Source organism: Lissotriton vulgaris, chromosome 10 (assembly GCF_964263255.1).
Source record: "Lissotriton vulgaris chromosome 10, aLisVul1.2, whole genome shotgun sequence".
NCBI lineage: Eukaryota > Metazoa > Chordata > Amphibia > Caudata > Salamandridae > Lissotriton > Lissotriton vulgaris.
In genome coordinates, this window is record NC_141698.1 from 107317129 (window position 1) to 107336956 (window position 19828).

Genomic DNA, 19828 nt, shown 5'->3' on the forward strand with positions numbered 1-19828 from the left:
TGACTTGGTAGGGCCCTCCGTTCCATGTACTTAAATGCATGTCTTCCCTGTTGATGTTCAAGTGCCACAGTCCTTATGGCATCCCGTCCACTTATGACTTATCCCTCTCCAAGGTAGACATGAGGTTATATTTATTATAACGCCACAAAGGGTTTGAGGAAGCATGTTGGTAAACTTGCACGAGCAATTTAATCGAGAAAGTAGTAATGGTTTTATGGTAGTTTCCAGAACATTGTAATACACAGAAGGAGGCAATATGTCCCATCTACCAGTTTGGAGTACCTCAGGACTTCTTGCTCTCACCACTACATATCACTCTTCAGCTGTGCTATATTATCAAATGTACACTTCGAGTTGGAATTGAAAAATTGGGAGACGCTCACACCTGGCAGTGCTCAGTAAATGTATTATTGCCAGATGAGCATTCATAAATGAATGAGGGTCAAATGCTTCAGCCGGCCCAGAAGGACTTAGCTATCTTCAAGGTTTAGGAGAAGTACTAGGAAGAGGGGAAATGGTTGCAGGATTGGAGTATTCTTTGTAAATTAACTCCTGAACCCAAGTCCAATGCTGGTGTAGGCAGATGCTGTTGTCCGCCGTCATTTCTGCTTCATACTGATGAGGAGGATGCTACAAAATCTGAACAGAAAACAAGGGAGCATGGTGCATATCCTGTCCGGAGTAGAACACTGCAAATCACAAAACAAAAGGAAAAACTTTCGGAAATTGCATATAATTCATGCAATGCTGCTACGATTATTCTTAAAGTGAGGCATATACAGCCAGCTCAGAGATGCTGTCTTCGGTTCCAGGAAAGAGGAACATTTGAATCTAGTTTTCGATAATGCCCGGTTACTCACGGGTAATATTCATTACTCCGAGTCCTGGTCTTCCTGTCCCATTCCTTACAAGTGAGCAGCTTGTCTGCTCCACAGAAACCGACCACCTAGCTGAGCTTTTCGCACAACCCCCAATATGGCGCCACCATCAGGTGACCATAAAGGAGGAAGTGTGTCACCACAACATCCTGAGAATACCAAAGAAAACCCAGAATGAAAACAGACAATCGCCCCCCCAAAAAAAACAGGGAGGAAGGGAAGTGATCAGGAATGGAACGGAAAGACCAGGACTCGGAGTAATGAATATTACCGGTGAGTAACCGGGCATTACCTCCTCGTCCTGTCTTCCCTTCCCATTCCTTACAAGTGAGCCCATACCCAAGCACACAGTGATTGTAAGAAAATAGACCCAAAAAGTGTGAGAAACAGGTCCATTTAATGAACAGAAAGCAGTACAAATTACAAACCATGTACAGCAGACAACACATGTGAGCCAAAGGCAGCCGAGGCTGCCATCCCCAAACAGAGACGATAATGGGAAGCAAACGTATGGGGAGAAGCCCACGTGCAAGCATTACTAATGTCTTGCAAGGAGGCCACTTTAAACATGGCCCAGGAGGAGGAAACGCCCCTGGAGGAACGACCATGCACCGAAGACGGGAGAGGACTGAGGGCCGCCACGTATGCCGATACCACAGCACCCTTGACCCAATGAGTCAAGGTGGACAAAGACGGACGAAGACCCCGGCCCATACATGCAGTAGGTGACAAATAACGAATCAACCTTACGGAAACCAGAGGTCCAATCCAAGTAAATGCGGAGAGCACTCAGTACATCCAAAGAAAACAGGGAGAACAATACCCTTCTGACAGTGGAAAGAGGACAACACCTTGGGCAGAAAAAATTGACTGGGACGGAGAAGGACCTTGTCCACGCAAAAACACAAAAAAGGGGGAGAAGCCATCAAGACACCAATCTCCCTGCTCCTCGGCTCGGAAGTAATGGCCACCAGGAAAAGAACCTTGTCAGAAAGGAATTTGATGTCCACTGAGACCAAAGGCTTGAAGGGGGGACCCGTCAAGGCCTGGAGAACAAGGCGAAGATCCCAGGCAGGCACAGGAAAGTGGAACACAGGATGCTGAATTAAAAAGCTCCTCAAAAGGTGAGCCACCAAAGGGGCGACAGAGGACACAGAGGAACCCCGAAAAGCAAGAATGGCAGCCCACTGTGCACGTAGGGATAAAACAGCCCGTAAGAAGTCCAACACCCTCACAGCCTCACAGGAGGAAGAAGAGGGACCCTTCCCAAGACACCAGGAAGAGATATTCCTCCAATGACGGTCATAGGACCTCAAGGTGGAAGGGCGCTGAGACAACTGGAGGCACTGGGCAACCTCATCCGAGCAACCCTGACCCAACAAACTCAACCTTTCAAGTGGCAAACCCCCAACCGGAGGCGGCGCAGGGAGGCAACCCTGAGAAGAGTAGCCCACAGAGGGGAGGGACACAGGGGAACCTCCAATGGGGGCACACAGACAAGGTCAGAAACAGGGAAACCAAGATTTATGTGACCATTCTGGCACCACCAGAAGAACCTCCGCACTGTCCAACCGAATCTTCCGGAGGACCCGCGGAATCAGAGCAAACGGAGGGAAGGCAAACAGAAGTCCCAGCGACCAACGGACGGAGAAAGCGTTGATCGCCCATTCCAGTCTGGAGGGCACAAGGCTGCAAAACTGAAGGAGTGCAGAATCTTCCAAGGCAAGAAGATTCAACCACGGATGGCGGAACCGGATGACAATCAGATCGAATAGATCCGGGGACAGACACATAGTCACCGAGGATGGGAACACCCTGCTCAAAGAGTCCGCAGGCCCATTCTCCTTCCCCGGAAGATAGACTGCCGTCAGAGACAAGAGGTTCTGTTCAGCCCACACCACTGAAAAGCCAACCATACTGCCCTCAACTCCTTCCAGTTCGAGGACTGGAGAGACTCGAAACGGGACCACTGACCCTGAGCCTTGGAGGCACCCAACACAGCCCCCAACCCACCGCACTGGCATCTGTGGACAACACAACCACTTGCAGAGGAGGAAGAAGATTGAACACCTGGAAGAGAGACTGAGGGAACAACCACCACTTGAGATCCATCCGAATCCCAGGAGAGATGGGAATCGAGGCCTCGTAGTCCAGGGAGGCAGGATCCCAGCGTAACAAGATGATGCAAGAGGGGATACAAATACAGCCTGGCCCAAGGGAGGAGATGCAGCGTGGACGCCAGGAACTTCAGCATCTGGGAGGGCACGAGGGAGGACTTCCGGTGATTGATGAGGGACCCAAACAACCCTATCAGATGACACACCTGGTTCGCATCCGACAGAGCCTGAGAAAAAGAAGAAGAAACAATCAACCAATCATCGAGATAGGGAAAACCTTGCAGACCATGGGAATAAAGAATACCCACCAGAGGGGCCAAGAGCTGCGTGAAAATTCTTGGGGCTGATGAAAGGCTGAATGGAAGCACCCTGAATTGGAAGTGTCGGGAACCCACAGCAAACTGGAGAAACTTCTGATCCTCTGTACAGATCGGGACGTGTGGATAAGCATCCAGCAGATCCAGGGATGCCAGGAAGCTCCCAGGAAGCACCAGATTCAGGAGGCACAACAGAGTCACCATTTTGAATGGACGACGAGGGATGAAGCGATTGACACCTTTCAGATCCAAGACAGGACGCAGATCCAAAGTATCCTTCTTGGAGACCAGAAAGAGGATCGAATAACAACCCCCTTTCCTCAGCAGGAACCTCCACAATAGCCCCCTTCTCCATCAGAAGGCGCACACCTTCCAGCAAGGCCGCACGACGCAGGGGAACACGGGGCAGTGGAGTCACCAAGAAGAACGGAGGGGAAGGAGAGGAGAATTCGATTCGATAATCCTCCGACACGGTCTGAATCACCCAGGCATCCGGAACTGACAACCAATGATGCAGGAAAGAGTGAAGGCGACCCCCAACTGGCAAAGGCAGACAGTCATTGCGAAGAGGAAGAAGCGGTGGCAGCAACACCGGCAGGGGCCTGGCACCTCCAGGGGCCCCTCGGCCACGACCCCTACCACGAAAGGGCTGCGACGCACCCCGAGCCGAAGGCCCAAAGGCACGCCGGTAGCCAAAACTACGCCCGAGTAGGAGGGCGGACCGGAGCCAACCAGCTTACGATTCTCCGCCGTCTGAACCTTGACAGCCTGAGGAAACGCCTTAGCAAAACCCTCCAATGGATAACGCTTGGACAAAAAGCGTGGGAAGGCAGACTTATCCACTTCCTTCCATTCATGATCAAGCACCTTGCGCACAGCACCATGCAACAGGAAGGATTCAGGAGTCGGCTGGTGATACTGCGTAAAGAAGTCATTCTCCAGGACATCCGACACAGGAGGAGAGAACCCCAAATTATCACGGGCGTGTGCAAACAAGTCAGAGAGCTCAGCAGCCTGAACAAAGTGCCCACGAACACACTCCTCATCATCCGGACCCAAATCGCCATCAGGAGCGTCCTGCGTGATCTGCCTGAAAAAGCAGCAGCCAAAGCCTCATTGATCAAGAGGCGCAGGGCATCCAGAGGAGGAGTGGAGGAAGAGGCACCTGAAGCCATGACAGCACCAGTGAAAAAACTACAGGAGCAAGATTCAAAGACTTTCACCACAAGGCCAACCGGGAATCGTCCAAAAACACCAGCACCAATCCAGAGAACAGGCACTCAGGACGGGTGCCAGCAAAAAATGACCTCCTTAAATACAATGGAAGTCCTGAGGGCTCGAGCTCACACGGGACCAGAAAAAAGGGGCGGGTGCTAGAAAAGGCAGCTGTCTGCCACAAAATCGCCCCAGGCAGCCCGAAACAAGACAGACCACATGTGCTGCCACAAATCACCGCCGCACCTCCGCTCGCTAAAGCAGGGCGCCACGGGCTCAGCAAAATGGAAAACGGCTGCTAAAGCAGGTCGGCCCAGAACCAGGTGAGCGCCACAGTGCAAGCAAAGAGTAATAATATACAAAAAGGGGCGGCCGCTACAGCAGGCCGCCGAACATGAACAATATTAAAAAAGGGAAGGGACAACTTACCCCATCCGCTCAGCCAGGCATGAAGACACTGCATGCAGAAAAAAAGAACAGGGTTTCCTTTGGTATTCTCAGGATGTTGTGGTGATGCACTTCCCCCTTTATGGTCACCTGATGGTGGCGCCATATTGGGGGAGGTGCGAAAAGCTCAGCTAGGTGGTAGGTTTCCGTGGAGCAGACTAGCTGCTCACTTGTAAGGAATGGGACGCGAAGACCAGGACGAGGAGGTAATGGCCTTAGTAGCATACCATGGGTGTGGTTGCACCCATTTTAGTGTAATTATCAGGAAGGAGATTCCTACAAATCTGTGAGTAAAAAAACATTTATAGTCTCAAATAATAATACACAGGGTTGGACTTAGAAAAAAAATAGAACTGGTACTAAAATAATAGTGGCCCACATTTAGCGCCCACCATTGCACTATTGAAAACGTATTTACTCACAGCTTTAACATCAGTATGTAAAGCAATCTCACACAGTAAGCGCGCACACATTGAATGAATCAAATATTTCAGTGAGTTCATTTTTTTTCGCCCTTCTGTCTGCTACTGTAACCCTACGCACTTCAGTCCGTTTTGAGCCCATGAATGATGAACAAATTAAAGCACTCCCCGTCTGATTTTCGTTTCCATTCTTTGTCCTTGCTTTCACCTGCAGCTGCCCGCGCGCCATAGCCTTTAACTCGCTGCTGCATCTATCAGTCTAGTCCGTCCATATATCTCTATCCTCATTCATTAAGTTACTGCTATCCCTGTGGAATATCTGAGGGCCAGAAACTGCATATTTGTTTCAGGGGTACAGGCCACGATCGAAAATGTCTTTCAATTAATGCCCGCCTAGGCCTTACCTGGGCTGCCTGGTCAACTCACTCACTCCTGACTAGCTGCACTGCTGTCGCTAGATTTTAAAATAACAATTAGTGTCATCTTTGAAAACAACGCATCAAGGTTGCATTCTTAGACAAGTAAGGATAAAGAAATTATTCTCTTCACTTCAGAGCAGTGTTAGGGCTGACCTACTTCTACAGCCTGGAGCTGGAGTCAGAGTCGTCTCTGCAGTCCGTGTCCGTCTAGCTCTAGCTGGAGTTGATGACGGTGTAAATGGCTTCCTTTGCTTCTTCCAGTAAGTTACACCACAGAGTGCAGACACACGCAACGCGGGAAGCAGTATGAGGTCGAGTCTGTGCAGACTCGAATCCTCAGGTTCTAGCCTGCCACACCCCTTTCCCAACTCATCACAGGGTGGGTCCCACCACGCCCTGTAATGAGTTGGGAAAGCTCTCTCCACTCTCTGATTGATGCGGAGGGTTAGAGATACCGGGCTTGGTCTTAAAACGCGCTGGGCTAACTTTGCCTCCACGACATCAGGGGGTGGAGACTAGGCCCTGAAGCTATGTCTTTGCCGATGACATCACAGCCTTCAGGGCAGTGAGGTTATCAGCCCGGCAAACACTGCAAGGAGAGTCAGTCACGTCACATGACATCCAGACTCCACAACGCCCACTGTCACCGCGGCAATACGGTGAGTGGGGCTTCTGGAGCAGACAGTGCCCTGTCTATGTTCACTGTAATGATTATATTATATTGAAAGAGAAGACATAAAAAAAGGGTATTTTTTTTTATTAATTGCAATTTGAGCAGTTTTTTCAATGTAACGGTCAATGTAACGGGGCGGAGCCCCGACGCCCTTGGTGAGAATCCGCCACTGCTCATACCCAATTACCTTTAAGGAACTCCAATCTAATAATAATTTGGAGGATATGGATGTTTACAATTTTTTAAAGGTCAGAGCAGCAATATCCAAGGCCAAATAGCACAACTCATCTCCATCCCTACCAAACTTTGTAATGAAGATCAACAAACTAGGCCACCAAGTATCACTTATATACAAACTACTCCGCCCTAAAAACTTGACTCTCAATAAAAACCTTATTACTTTCTGGGAGCTTCACTCCTCTAGTCCTCTACCAGAGTCTAAATGGACTCAAATATGAAGCTCAACTCCCTGTAATAAAATATCTCAGGTCCTATCTCAAACAAAATTATGGCTCCTTCATAAAGTCTTCTGGACACTGGCTCGACTACACTCACAATATCTTCACGATCTGCTGGAACTGTAAAGAAGAAACAGGCGATTTAGCTCACCTTATCTTACACTGCAAAGCTGTATCAGCATTTTGGGACAACACATTTGATTTTCTATCAAAACTATTCATTTGCCAACTATAAAGACAACTCTCCACTTTAACAACTGGCTTTCTTGATATGGATACATTAAACAATACAGACAAGGCACTTTTGGACCTCGTATTCACTTCTAAAATAAAAATTGTTCTGAATAATTGGAAGAACACGCACAAGGAAAACCTAAAACTCTGGCAGTGACCCAAACTCCAGCACATGATCCCCTTCAAGTATCTCTTTATCCTCTCTATCTTGAGCCGGTTTTATGGGCGCCTCAAATTGTGCATTCTCAGAGTCTGTCCTGATCCACTCACAACGGTTTTCTGGTCGCTTCTAGTCTGGCAAGGCCACAGTCCCCTGAGACTTGATGTGCAGTCTGTGCTATGGTCCTCACAGCTCATATTCAAATCATATAGGTTTCTCACTCTTGTACTAGACCTGCTGCAATGGCATAATTGGCTAAAACATTCTCTCTTTTTTCCCTATATTGCCATTTTCTACTCTTGCAAGTGGGTACTCCATGTTGACCCCACTGGCGACCTGGCCTCTGACATTGATACCTGGGAGAACTTCTCAGGTTGGAGTTATTTTCTCTCACCCAAAGTCCTGTAAGCATCTGTATCTCTCACCCAAAGTCCTAAAGGCAACCTGTATCCCTCTGGGAAGGAGCCTTTCTTCCAATGTTACCTGTTTCCAACACAAACCAGATGGTATTTGGATGAATGTGCCTCATGGCATATGGGTCTCTTTCCAAGCTACCTATAGTAACTAGGGTTTGTGGCACTGGGCTCCCTCATGTCCTCTCACCCACATTTAACACATTGTCTATGATGGATGTGGAGGGTACAGGATCTTTCACCTGCCAATCCTTTTTATAATGCCCCTCCTTATGGCGTATATAGCGAGCCACCACTTTAACTAGGAAAATTCCTTCCCTCCCTTGTCCTTTATTACTGACTAGGAACCCACGACCAGTCCTGGATCATTGGGAATTGCCCTGACGCTTGCCACCTGGTTTGGAACCTGTCTGTTGAGACTTATTCTCCCATTTTGCCTTACAACAATACTGCTCCATCACTTGTTGGGACTATGGAAGAAATGAAGCGTCCGAGTTCTCGTAGGTCACTCACCCCACAGGAACTCAAAGTTCTTGAAATGGTCTTGCTTTTTCTTCCAAGCCGCGGCTAATGCCAGTTTTGGCGGCACCCAGGCATAGCCACATAATAGCTCTTTCTCTATGAGTTTGTCATTTAAGGGTGGCATCGCATAAGCTCAAAAGTGAAAACCTGTTTGTTTGGGATCGATATCCTAAGACGTCTTTGATTTGGGCAAGTATCTCAGTCCAAAAAGGGTGGATCGTTGGACAGTACAGCCATATGTATCAAAAATCTCACAGGAGTCCACACCCCCTCTAGCATAGATCAGAAGTGTTGAGAAAGATTTTTTTCAGTTTGGTTGGATTGAGATACCAGTCAAAGTGTATTTTTTTGTGTGCTTTCCTGCGGCCTATAAGATTATCACAATTCGTAATGTCTCTCCATAGTTGATGTAATTTACTTCAGAAATATCTTCCCCAAGTACACGTTACCAAAATGTTACATGTCTTGGCTTTGAGGTAGCGAGAGTGGAGAGCAGTAATGAGTATAAAAAGGAAATGGTACTACGGGAGGCTCCCACTCATCTAACAAATTGCTCAATGGGGGGCCAAATCTTGTGTGGCAGCCAGTCTGACCTTGCGATGTAGTGCCCAGCTACTCAGTTGTGTATAATGGTAATGTTCTGTGGCTGGAAGGTGGAAGTTCCTCTTGCAATGTTCAAAAGTCAAGATGTCCTAGTTATGGAAAATATCAGATAGGGTAAGGCAACCCCTCTCCCTCCAAGCATCAAAGGGCCTGGTAAAAGAGTTGGAGGGAATGCTGGATTGTAGTCCAACTGCATATAGGAAGAAGGGAAGGTAGTCTACCCTGCTGTCTTAATCACCTTATCCAAAACTTTAAGAGTTGTTTTTGTTGGGGTCCTGAGGTATGTGTTGGGGGAGAAGACCTGCCTTTGGCTTCCGTAAGGTGTCCCAAATGACTCACCACACTATCGCCCTATCCATATGCAACCACTGTTTTTCTGCTTCATGAAGCAACCATTCCGAAATTACAGTTGAGCTGCTTTATAGTAGAGATGGAAATCTGGGAGGGCCAGGTCTCCAGCATCTTTTGGACACCAAAGCAGCTTAAATGGTAATCAGGCACTGCGGTTCTGCCAAATAAAGCGTGTAACTAGGGTGCGCAGAGTGGGTAAAAATCCCTGATCTAATTCTATGAGAAGGCTTTGGAAAAGATATTGAAGCTTGGGTAAGACAGACATCTTTATGGCATGGATGCACCCAAACCAAGAGAGATACTAGGAGCCCAGCATTTGAGTTCTGCCTTTAATTGGAGTAAGAGTGCCATAAAATAGGCCCGATATAGATCAGCTAGCTTAGGGGTGATTTTAGTGCCACGATAGGTGGTATCTTTCCTAGCCAAGTGAAAAGGTTTGAGACCGCCAGGGACTCCTTATCCGCTTAAGGCAGTGTTAGATTAAGTACAAACAATTTAGTTAATTCTAAAGCCGGCCACTTCTTCAAATTGGCTTAAATTTCCCCCTGGAGCACTGTTAGTGAGGTCAGGAGATTAGTGAGCGTTAAGAGCACATCGACAGAAAATAAGGAAATCTTGTTCCACAGAGCCAAAGGTGATCCCTTGGATACTAGTTATGAACCTTATTATGGCTGAAAAGGGTTCAATACTGAGTGCAAATAGGAGTGGGGACAAGGGGAAACCCTGTTACTTCCCCCTCTCTAGCTGATAGAGACTTGAGCCCACATCACTCACCAAAACCCTAAATAGAGGTGTCACGGAATTAGCTCTAATCACAGCTATGAATTGGTCACAGAAGCCATAGCATTTAAGAGTGCATAATAGGAATAACCAGTCCACCTGATCAAATGCCTTCTCGTTATCAAGACTTAACCATATTGTGGGTATTCTTTTGTTAGTGGCCTTTTCCATTTAGTGAAGCACTCTCCTCATATTGTTGTGCATCTGTCTCCTCTCTATGAAGCCTGATTGTTCCTATTAGACTTTTTTTCTGTAAGCAGGATTATTGTTTATTCCTGTCCATGTCAGGCAATAAGAAGGTTCCCAGTGGCAGTGGATCACTATTTGTGACCCCGAGCCACAGTCTCCCTTGTGGTGTCTCCCAGCCTGTGCAGACTATTTCAGTGTGCCACTTCATTCCTTCCTGCAGCTGCCTAGTAGTCTTAACCCCCAGTTCGACCTCCAGTCCCTGTGTCGTCAACAGCGCTGCCCGTGCACACCCAACCGAACTTCGGTGCTTAGGAGCAGCAGACCAGGCCATTGCTAGCTCCATAATCACAATGCATATGGGCGCCAGGAGTTAAGACAAACTGGAGCTAATGACCTGAGAATCATATAGCTCAAAATGTACCCAACCGTTTGTATTTCAGGGGCACCCACTCATACATGCCCAAGAAGTACTAGCTTCACTCAAATATGGAAATTAGTTCAGTGTATCAATGGGGTGTACATTCTGAAAGATGGAAATAAGTGGTGCTTCCTTCCACGCTATCTAGCCATTGCTAATTGAATCTTTAAAAGATGCTTGTGGCCGAACTTTAGAAGTCTTTCATAGTCCCAAATGCAGAAAGCAAGCATGCCCTGTTGCTCTAATTCTTTACCCCTTGCATCTGAATGCCCTCTGTGCGTATCCTTGCCACAACAAATAATATACCAGAAGTGTGTGACGTTAGCGTGCCTACGCTTTCTTTAGCTGGTGGCCCAATTTTCCTTCTAAAAATGAAAATGCAATCTAAAAATAGCCATAGATAGTTCGCACCTTCTCTAATTAGAACAAGCTAAATTTGGAGTTTTTGAGACCATTATTAAAAAAAGAAAATATAAACTTTCATTTTCTATTAAGCGAAAATTAGAATGTTCCTTTCTTGATAGTATCTGGATCTGAAAGCATTAAATGGTAAAACACTTTTCTCAGTTGTTCCATAAGGAAGAAATAGAAGTGTTGAAAAGATGAAGACGCTCACGAAATCAGGTAAGATCAGTCTCCTTTATTTGGCCATCCACTCTTCTCAATGCTGAGTCTACCAACATTCTACAGTAAGATCTAGCGGGAAGAGTCCAAGGGGAGAGAGGGGAGAGGGGTGGAAGAAATGTACCAAATGGGAAACATAGGAAGGAAGATTACAGTACACCTCCCTTACTTATCTAGCAAATCATCGTTATATTTAACAATCTTGTCACAACTCCAGAACTGACCATTTTCAAGCTGTACCACATTGTTAAAAGTCTAGGACACCCGACATGGAGGGTACAATTTGCTTTGGCTGTGCACATCTTTTATGCATCTCTTAACCTGTACCATGTTTCCCACTATCCACTCCGGAGCTTTGACTCCGTGTTTGCTGTCATACCAGTCCTTGTACTCGGCTTGGTGGCACTCAACCTTGCTAGCAACCTCCTTGGTGTTGAACCCCACATCCCTTCCCCACTCAACCAATTGGGATTTAATTTGGTTCTAGGTTCTCTTCTTCTGAGTGTGATGAACGGGGAACCCCCTGATATAGGATTGGGTGAGGTGTGGTATGCCCATAGACAGTCACGCAAGGATGCTTCGATGTCATGGCCACTCGCTACCGCCAGTTGGATGTGTTCCTTAATAAACCTATTTGTCCACTCGACTAGGCCATTAGCCTTGGGGCAATACAGGGCCTTCATCTCATGTTTAATGTTCCAGTTAGTCAAAAAGTCTTTCATCAATTGGGATCTGAAATGTACATCGTTGTCGGTTACAAGGGTAGATGGTATCCCTTACCTAGCGAACATGTCCTTGAGAAATTCTAGGACTATTTTGGTGTTGGTGCTATGTACAAATCTCTGCACAACCCAATGAGATGTGTAATCTACTAAAACCAGCATGTATTTTTTGTGAGATCCCAAGTTTTCCATGGGTCCCATTATGTCCATGGCCAGCTTACTTCATGGCTTGGTTGGCACTTCTACTGGAGACAAGGGGGCTCTTCGTGTAGTCCTTTACTTGCTCCTGGCACAACTGATGCAGTCTTTAACTTGCTGTTTTATCAAGGTATCTATCTAGAGGAACCAGAAATTCTCTTGAATTCTGTTCTTCCTTAGGCTGCATCCCAGGGTGCGGTTGTGTGCTAACTCTACAATTCTGTTTCTTAGGCCTAGGCCTATTGGGAGTACAATTTTGTTCTGCTGGTATACCTTGTCTCCTATGGTGCTTAGTTTGTACCTGACTTCCCAGAAATAAGTTAGTTCCTCTCCAACTTCATTAGGTTTGTTGGGTCACCCTTGCACCATCAACTCTTTGAGCTTGTACATTCTTTCATCTTCTTCCATCCCTTTCCTCCATTCTTCTTCAGTGATGGCCAGCTCTATTAACACCATGATGGGACTATCTAGTACTTCCTCTTGAGGTTCTGTTTGCAATGGTGCACTTGATAGGAAATCCGCAATTTTATTGTCACCAGGGACGTACTCTACTTTGAAGCGGAAGTTTTCCAGTACTAGGATTCATTTACCTATTCGGGGTGTGCTGTTTTCCATTCCTTTCACAGTGAATATGAAGGTTAGGGGTTTATGGTCAGTGCGAATCATGAAGTTGGTCCCCCACAGGACAAACTTTAAATGCTTCACGGAACCAGAAGCACATCAAAGCCTCATTCTCAATCACCGAGTAGTTGGTCTCAGCCTTAGACAGACGAAGAGACGCGAAAGCAATGATTTATTTCTTCTTTGCCATCCCTCTCGGACAGAGGTGCTCCTAGCCCTTTGTTGGAGGCATCTGTTGTGAGGATGGTTTTCCTCCTTGAATCAAATGTACCAAGAGCTGGTAAATTCATGATCTCTTCCTTAAGTGCATCCACCATACACTTATGTTGGTCCTGCCATACAAGTTCCTGGATTTTTCTTTACCAGTTCTTGTAGTAGGTCGCATTTAGCAGCAAAGTTTTTTATGTACTTTGACATGTATTCTAGTAGTCCTAACAGGGACTTTAATTCTTCCTTGTTTTTTGGGTGTGGGTCATCCCTCACTGCACTCAGAAGGTTGTTCTTAGGACAGAAACCCTTTTCAGAAATGGAATGTCCTAGGTAGTCTATTGATTTCACTCTTATTTGGCATTTGGATTCTTGTACTGTCAACCCAGCGTCCATTAACCTCTAGAAGACCGTTCTCAAGGTGTGGTCATGAGCTTCAGCTGTACCCCATAAACCTGGATATTGTCCTGAAAAACATAGTGTGGTCCACATCTTTCAGGATTTGACGCATGATCTTCTGAAACACCGCTGCGGCCGATGCCAGGCCGAAAGGCATCCTCTAGAACATGTATGCACCATGCAGGGTTATAAACGCAGTAAGGGGCCTTAATTCTGGATGTAGATCTACCTGGTGGTAAGCCATCGAGAGACCGATTACACTGAAGTACTTTGCTTGACTCATGGTACTGAGCATTTCGTTTATGTTGGGTAGCGGGTACCTTTCAACTCAAATGTTCTCGTTTAAACTCCTCATAGATGAATTCCTTCTCCATTGGCCTTGGAGGCGATCACAATGGGTGCCAACCATTCTGGCGTGTCAATGGGTTGTATGATGTCCATGTTACTCAACCGGTTAAGTTCTTTCTCCAAGGGTTCTCTCTTAAGGTGTGGCACCGGGCGCACTTTGTGCACAATAGGTTTAGCATTGGTCTTGAGTTTTATCTTGTGCTGGAAATCGTGGAAAAGGCCTAATCTTCCCTGAAACAGTTTGGGAAACTCCTCGCATAATTTACTACTTGATGGGGCATTTTTGGTGTGAAGAACCTGGTCTTGGTTGTTGGGGTCAAGAATTATTCCCAGTTCTTTTTGGTGTTGCCACCCAGTAGATTAGATTCAATTTTTACTATGTAGATTTTGCCCCTAGTGCACCTCCCTTTGACCTCTATCTGCATTTCTTTCATCCCCAATAGGGGTATGGGCTCCTTGGTGTAGCCAGTAGGTGATATGTCATGTTCTGTTAAACAAGTGTCCCTCTTGGTATGCATTCATTTAAAATCATTATGTTTCAGTAGTGTAAAAGGGGAACACGAATCAGCATACATTTAGACAGATTTACTGTTTAGTAACACATCACATTTTGGGTAGATCACATTTACACTCTCCTCAACTTTAAGTTGGAAAACATACTTTGCCTCATTGGGAATGACAGGCTTAACTTCTTTAACTGAGCATTCTTTGTCCCCCAACTCTCTGTTCTGTGGGCCCTTTTCTCTGCACACTCTAGCGAAATGCCCCCTCCTGTTACAATTTTTACATGTGACACTTTTGGTTGGACATTTCACATAGTTGGCTAGGTGATTACTGCTGCCACACCTAAAACACCTGAACTTCTTTTCCATAAAATGCTCTGTGTTTTGCACATTTTCCTTACCTTTTACTTTACAGACTTCACCTATCTCTTCAACTTCCTGAACCCTGGCTACTAACTCTGCAGGGGACTTCATCTCTTTGATGCAAATGGTGGAAGAGGTGTGGCACAGCGGCCAGGGTGCCTGACTTCGGACTATGGGGGTTCACAGTTTGATCCCCGGTGCCGGCAGCAGGTGAGCCTAGCACCATGTGACTCTGGGCAATAGCTTGCTTAATCTTCCAGAGGGTCCCCAGGTCCGGGACACCACTTCGGAGGTAGCTGTGCACTTTACAAATATTGGTATTTAATTTAATTTAGATGTGTGCTCCACTGACTGGGCAATAGCAACTGCCTCTCTGAGGTTGGGATTTTTGGCTAGTTTTTCCTGTATGCGTTAATTGTTGGTGCAACGTCCCAACTGATCTCTTATGAGAGAATCAGCGAGGTTGCCAAAATCACATAACTGGCTAAGGCCTCTAAGGGCTGCTTTGTAATTAGTTACTGTCTCTTGTTTCCCTTGTGACCGTGTGAAGAACTTGTGGCGCTCTAGAACTATATTTATTCTGTCCCCAAAATGTGTTTCAACTTTAAGCATAGTATTAGCAAACACATCTACCCCTTCTTTTTGTTCTTCTCTTTCATTCCCAGACTCTGGTAATGTATCATATATTTTACACCCATACACACCCAAATTATGAAGGAGAATATGTTGCTTGCGCAACGCAGGTAACCGTTCTCCCCCAATGGCAATTATGTAGGATTCGATCATTCGAATAATTTGACCCATTCTTTCCAACTTATTTCTGGTTCTCCGATTTCATTTAGGAAAGCCGGAAGTTGGCTCATGCTTGCAGCAGCCATCATAGTGGTAGACCAAGACAATAATGCGCCGAAAAAGAGTAAACCATAAAATACTTTCAACATGCAGAAGTGAAAAAAACAGGTGATACCTTCCCCCCAAAAAAAGAATAAGTAAGAAAGCAATAAGGATTTCTTAATTCTCAAAAAGCACGGTGTTAGAATTGTTACATTCGATAAAGAATGTACACTTCATAGGTTTACAGGCGGTAAGGAGCTATTTTTCCCCACTAGTTTTAAACATGAAATGTCCAACCTATCCCTCCCGGAGCAAAGGACACTTACCCTACAGAATAGTCAAAACTGGCGAGGAACAACAGTCAAAGAACTCCAGAGCAGGGATGTCCTAATGATGTGGGAGAATTACGCTGAAAAAGGACCAAAAGTTAGTGCATATGTGACCAGGGGAGCGATTTACAGGGCTGAATAATACGCTGTAAAGCCCTGTCACTAGAAAGAGATATTTCTTTGCACATCAAAACATGGCATTTTTTTTCATGGGGTGGCGGGGAGGTTGCAGCGCACTCACACAAACAGCCTTACCAACACTGGTTTGATGAGCTGATACTGAAAGATTTCCCAGTGTAACAGGGAATGCGCTGAGGAGAAACGCCACAGTACAAGCATGCCAGGAGGAAATGAATGCATGTAAGGAAAAGTGTCTCTAAATATTACGGCGAAACTGAAGGGGAATCCCAGTGCGCACGTCAGGAAGCGCGTCTCTCCTCCGTCGCTTCGGAGGCGGAATGCGATGAGCAGAACGCCGGAGTGAGAGTCACAATGAGGTGAGGTGAGGCACCCGACCCCGATCCCGGAACTGTGTGAGGTGAGGCGCCCGACTGCGATCCACCAACAGCTGATTTCCCCCCTACGCCGTACACAGACCTGTGGTGGAGCTTCCAGTTGAACTCGACATACTACGTTGCCCCCAACACAAGCAGAAGGAAATAACAAATCAGGCTGACCCGATTGAAGACCTGGGTCACACCACTGCCTCCGCAGGTTGCTCGGCTTGTCACGATGTTGAGGGAGTGTCAGACTTCACCACGTTCCAAAATGCACTATACATCTACCCAACGAGGTAGCACTTACTGATTAGCCAGTAGAAAGTATTCCAGTTGAGTAGAGGTATGGTATGGCACAAAACGGTGGCATTTTCTTGGTAAATATCAGGACAGTATTCATTCTGGCACAATGCTTGTCTGCCCCCCTGACTCCCTATGGGTGAACCTGCATAGATTACAAAGCGCAGCAAAATCTCAGCGAGCATGCGAAATTCAGCGTGTTTGCATAGAATTCTTGCCGTTTTGCGGAATTTTGCAGAAGGGAATTCCGCAAATTCCGCCCACGCCAAGTCCCTTGATGGCAAACTTGCAGCCCGCACACCTCAGATCACCCTGTGATTACCACCACTGAGCACCAGCAAGGCATACATTCCGGAAGGATGAGGTGATCCTGCAGTCACCCTCAATGAAATAGCGGTGTCATGTACCTCAGGTGATCTGTAGTGTCCGGCAGATGTCAAGCTTCAGACAGCGAGGAACACTGGACATATGACATTAGAAACAGGCAGCCAGTAACGTGCCTCAGTGCCCAGCTGCTTCACGAACTGGAGAGAGAATACAAAGGGGAAATGGCCAAATCTGCCCCTTTCGCAGAAAATCGTCCCCGGTGTTGAAAAGATGAAGACGCCCACAGAATCAGTTAAGACCAGTCTCCTTTATTTGGCCATCCACTCTCCTCAATGCTGAGTCTACCAACATTCTACAGTAAGCTCTACGGGGAAGAGTCCAAGGGGAGAGAGGGGAGAGGGGTGGCAGGAATGTACCAAAAGGGAAACATAGGAAGGAAGGAAGATTACAACAAGAAGCATCTGAGATTATTTGAATATCGAGAAGGTATGGAAAATTGGAAGAATAGCCGGACATCGATCATAAGTTAAATATAAAGCAGAACCTCTGGAAGCATTGATAAATATCTTCTTCCCAAGCAGACTGATCTTGAAGCATTGAAAATGATAAGCACACCAGCACTCTAGTTCCATGATGCCATGTGGATAATCTAAAAAACATACACAGCTCATCTCTGCATGCTCGAATGAATAATAGAAATGATTTCAAAATATATCGGCTTTTAATCCTTCCAAAAAAGAGACAACACTCCAATTTCTTGTTTTTTCACGTACTCACTTTTTCCAATAGTAGAATAATTCCAGGTAACATAGTTGAAGAAAAAATTACTGTTGTCCTTACAGTAAATTAGAAAGTGTTTTAAATATATCAGTATAGAAAAATGCAAGGAACACACATACATTTCTAAAAAATTCATACCTGAACATTGTGTTATAAATAAGCAGTTAAAACCATAAGAAATATGGAATAAAATTACACACATGCACAATGCATCGCTGTTGCCTGAAAATGCCACGGGTTTGAGTTTAAAAATATAACGGTGTTTTACATTATTTAGGTTTAAAATATTTTGCGACTCAATTTCAGTCACAACCCATAGATACATAACTTAATGATTCGGTATTTGGAAGGGACGCCTACAACGCCCCAATCCAGATACCAATTCGGTATATATTAGCTCTCCGTTTAGGAGTCAGAGAAACTTTGACTCCTGAATTGGGATTACTACATCTGAAAAATCATTTTTATGATCACCAACGCCAAATCGGTCGCTTGCGACCATAAACATCCTAAGTACATTTGACCTTAATTTCTCTAATGTTAGCTGCATGCATACGTTTTTTTCACATGTTATGTGTAGATATGATTTCTGCCAATCTTTTAGTGCCAAGTGACCTTTCTTTAATGATCTGGTTTCCAAAGTCTAAGGCCCCCATTAGGATGGCGGGCGGATCGCCCCCGCCAGGCCGGCGGTAGCCACCGGTGGCCTGGCGGGGCATCCGCCCGCCATCCTAGCCGGAATGACCCCCGCCATGTTAGTAAGGCTAGGGGGTCCGTGGCGGATGGAAAGACCGTCCGTCACTTTTCCGCTAGGGTTTATATGGTGACTGTGTCTATCAGACACCGCCAGCCATATTACAATGGCCTTATTGAGATTTGTATCAAACAAGGGTTCCCTGTATAAATGGATAGAAACAGACACCCCTAGGTCAGGGAAAAATACACAATGTAAAGAACAACCTAGGCGGAAGTCTTAAATTGCCTACACAATGGTAACAAGACAAAAAACTTGAAAAGGACAGTTTCCAAAAATTACGTTTTTGTACAGAACAAATTTATTATTAAATAAAACAATTTAAAAATACATATATCAGAAGACACAATAAAATTGCATTTCAAAAATATAAATCACAGTAAAAAAACACAAAATTAGTTCCTTTCACAATGAAAATAAGGGGGTGGTGTGTCAAGTTGTGTGTCGACGCGTTTCGGCGGCCAGCGCCTTTCTCAAGACAGAGGACAACTTTCTACAGCTGAAAACAGCCTGTGGAACCGATTTTTATCTATTTCGTTCAAGTCTTTGGGAGATTAGAGGATTCAATTGGTATTGGCGACAGAGATCTAATCTGACCAATGATTATTTCTTACGTAAAGCTGATATCGATGTATATTCCACTCTTTAAATTGATGCTGGATAAATGGGTTAACCTGATATTAAAAACAAAAATGCGTCGCCTTCACGGAATATGACCAGTTAGAGAAGGGGCTTCATATTTTAGAATTAGCACCTAATAGTGCAATTCGTTATTGTTCGGTTCTTAAAAGGCAGCTGTTTGAAGACTTCTGAAGTCGTATTGAAGATTCTATTTAACTGCTTGTCAAGGATCACAAACCGACGGGAAAATCCGTATTAGACTTGTGAACTAAATTATTCACGGTTTACATCAGGAGCGTCGATATTGACGAACGCTTTGGTTGTAGGCTTCTGGATATTACCGGTAGCGTTTCTGGTCGTAGCGTGTGAAGGCGGTCTTCTGTTCCAAACGTGTTTCAATGATGCCTTTCTTGCGGCGGCAATGCAGCCACAGAAAGGCATGCAGAGTCTGCTTTGGGGGCCCGATGTGGGCCCCCATGGACTCAAGGGGGTGGGGGGTGCACATGGGGGGTACCTATGGTACCCCCCAGCAGTTCCATGCACAGCATGCCTTCCTGCCATTACGGCGGGCGGTGCGGAGTGCACCGCCCGCCACAATGGTAGGAATGCAGGATGAGCCCGCTACTGTGGCGGGTGCATCCTAATGCTAGCCACGAGACCCCCGCCCCTATGGAGGGCGGTCCCTTTCACCGGTAGGATGATGGGCGGACAAAGTCTGTCCATCATCCTCATGACCCCCCAAGAGTTTTTTACACAATCTTTTTACGTTACCGATTCCATTCATG

The 19828-nt window shown here is 45.9% G+C and overlaps 1 protein-coding gene across 2 annotated transcripts in view; it reads left to right on the forward strand.

The window, feature by feature from the left end:
* The window catches only part of LOC147684768 (kinesin-like protein KIF19), a 1367439-nt gene that overhangs the window by 790885 nt on the left and 556726 nt on the right, over positions 1-19828 (forward strand). The gene's annotated exons all lie outside the window — the stretch shown is intronic.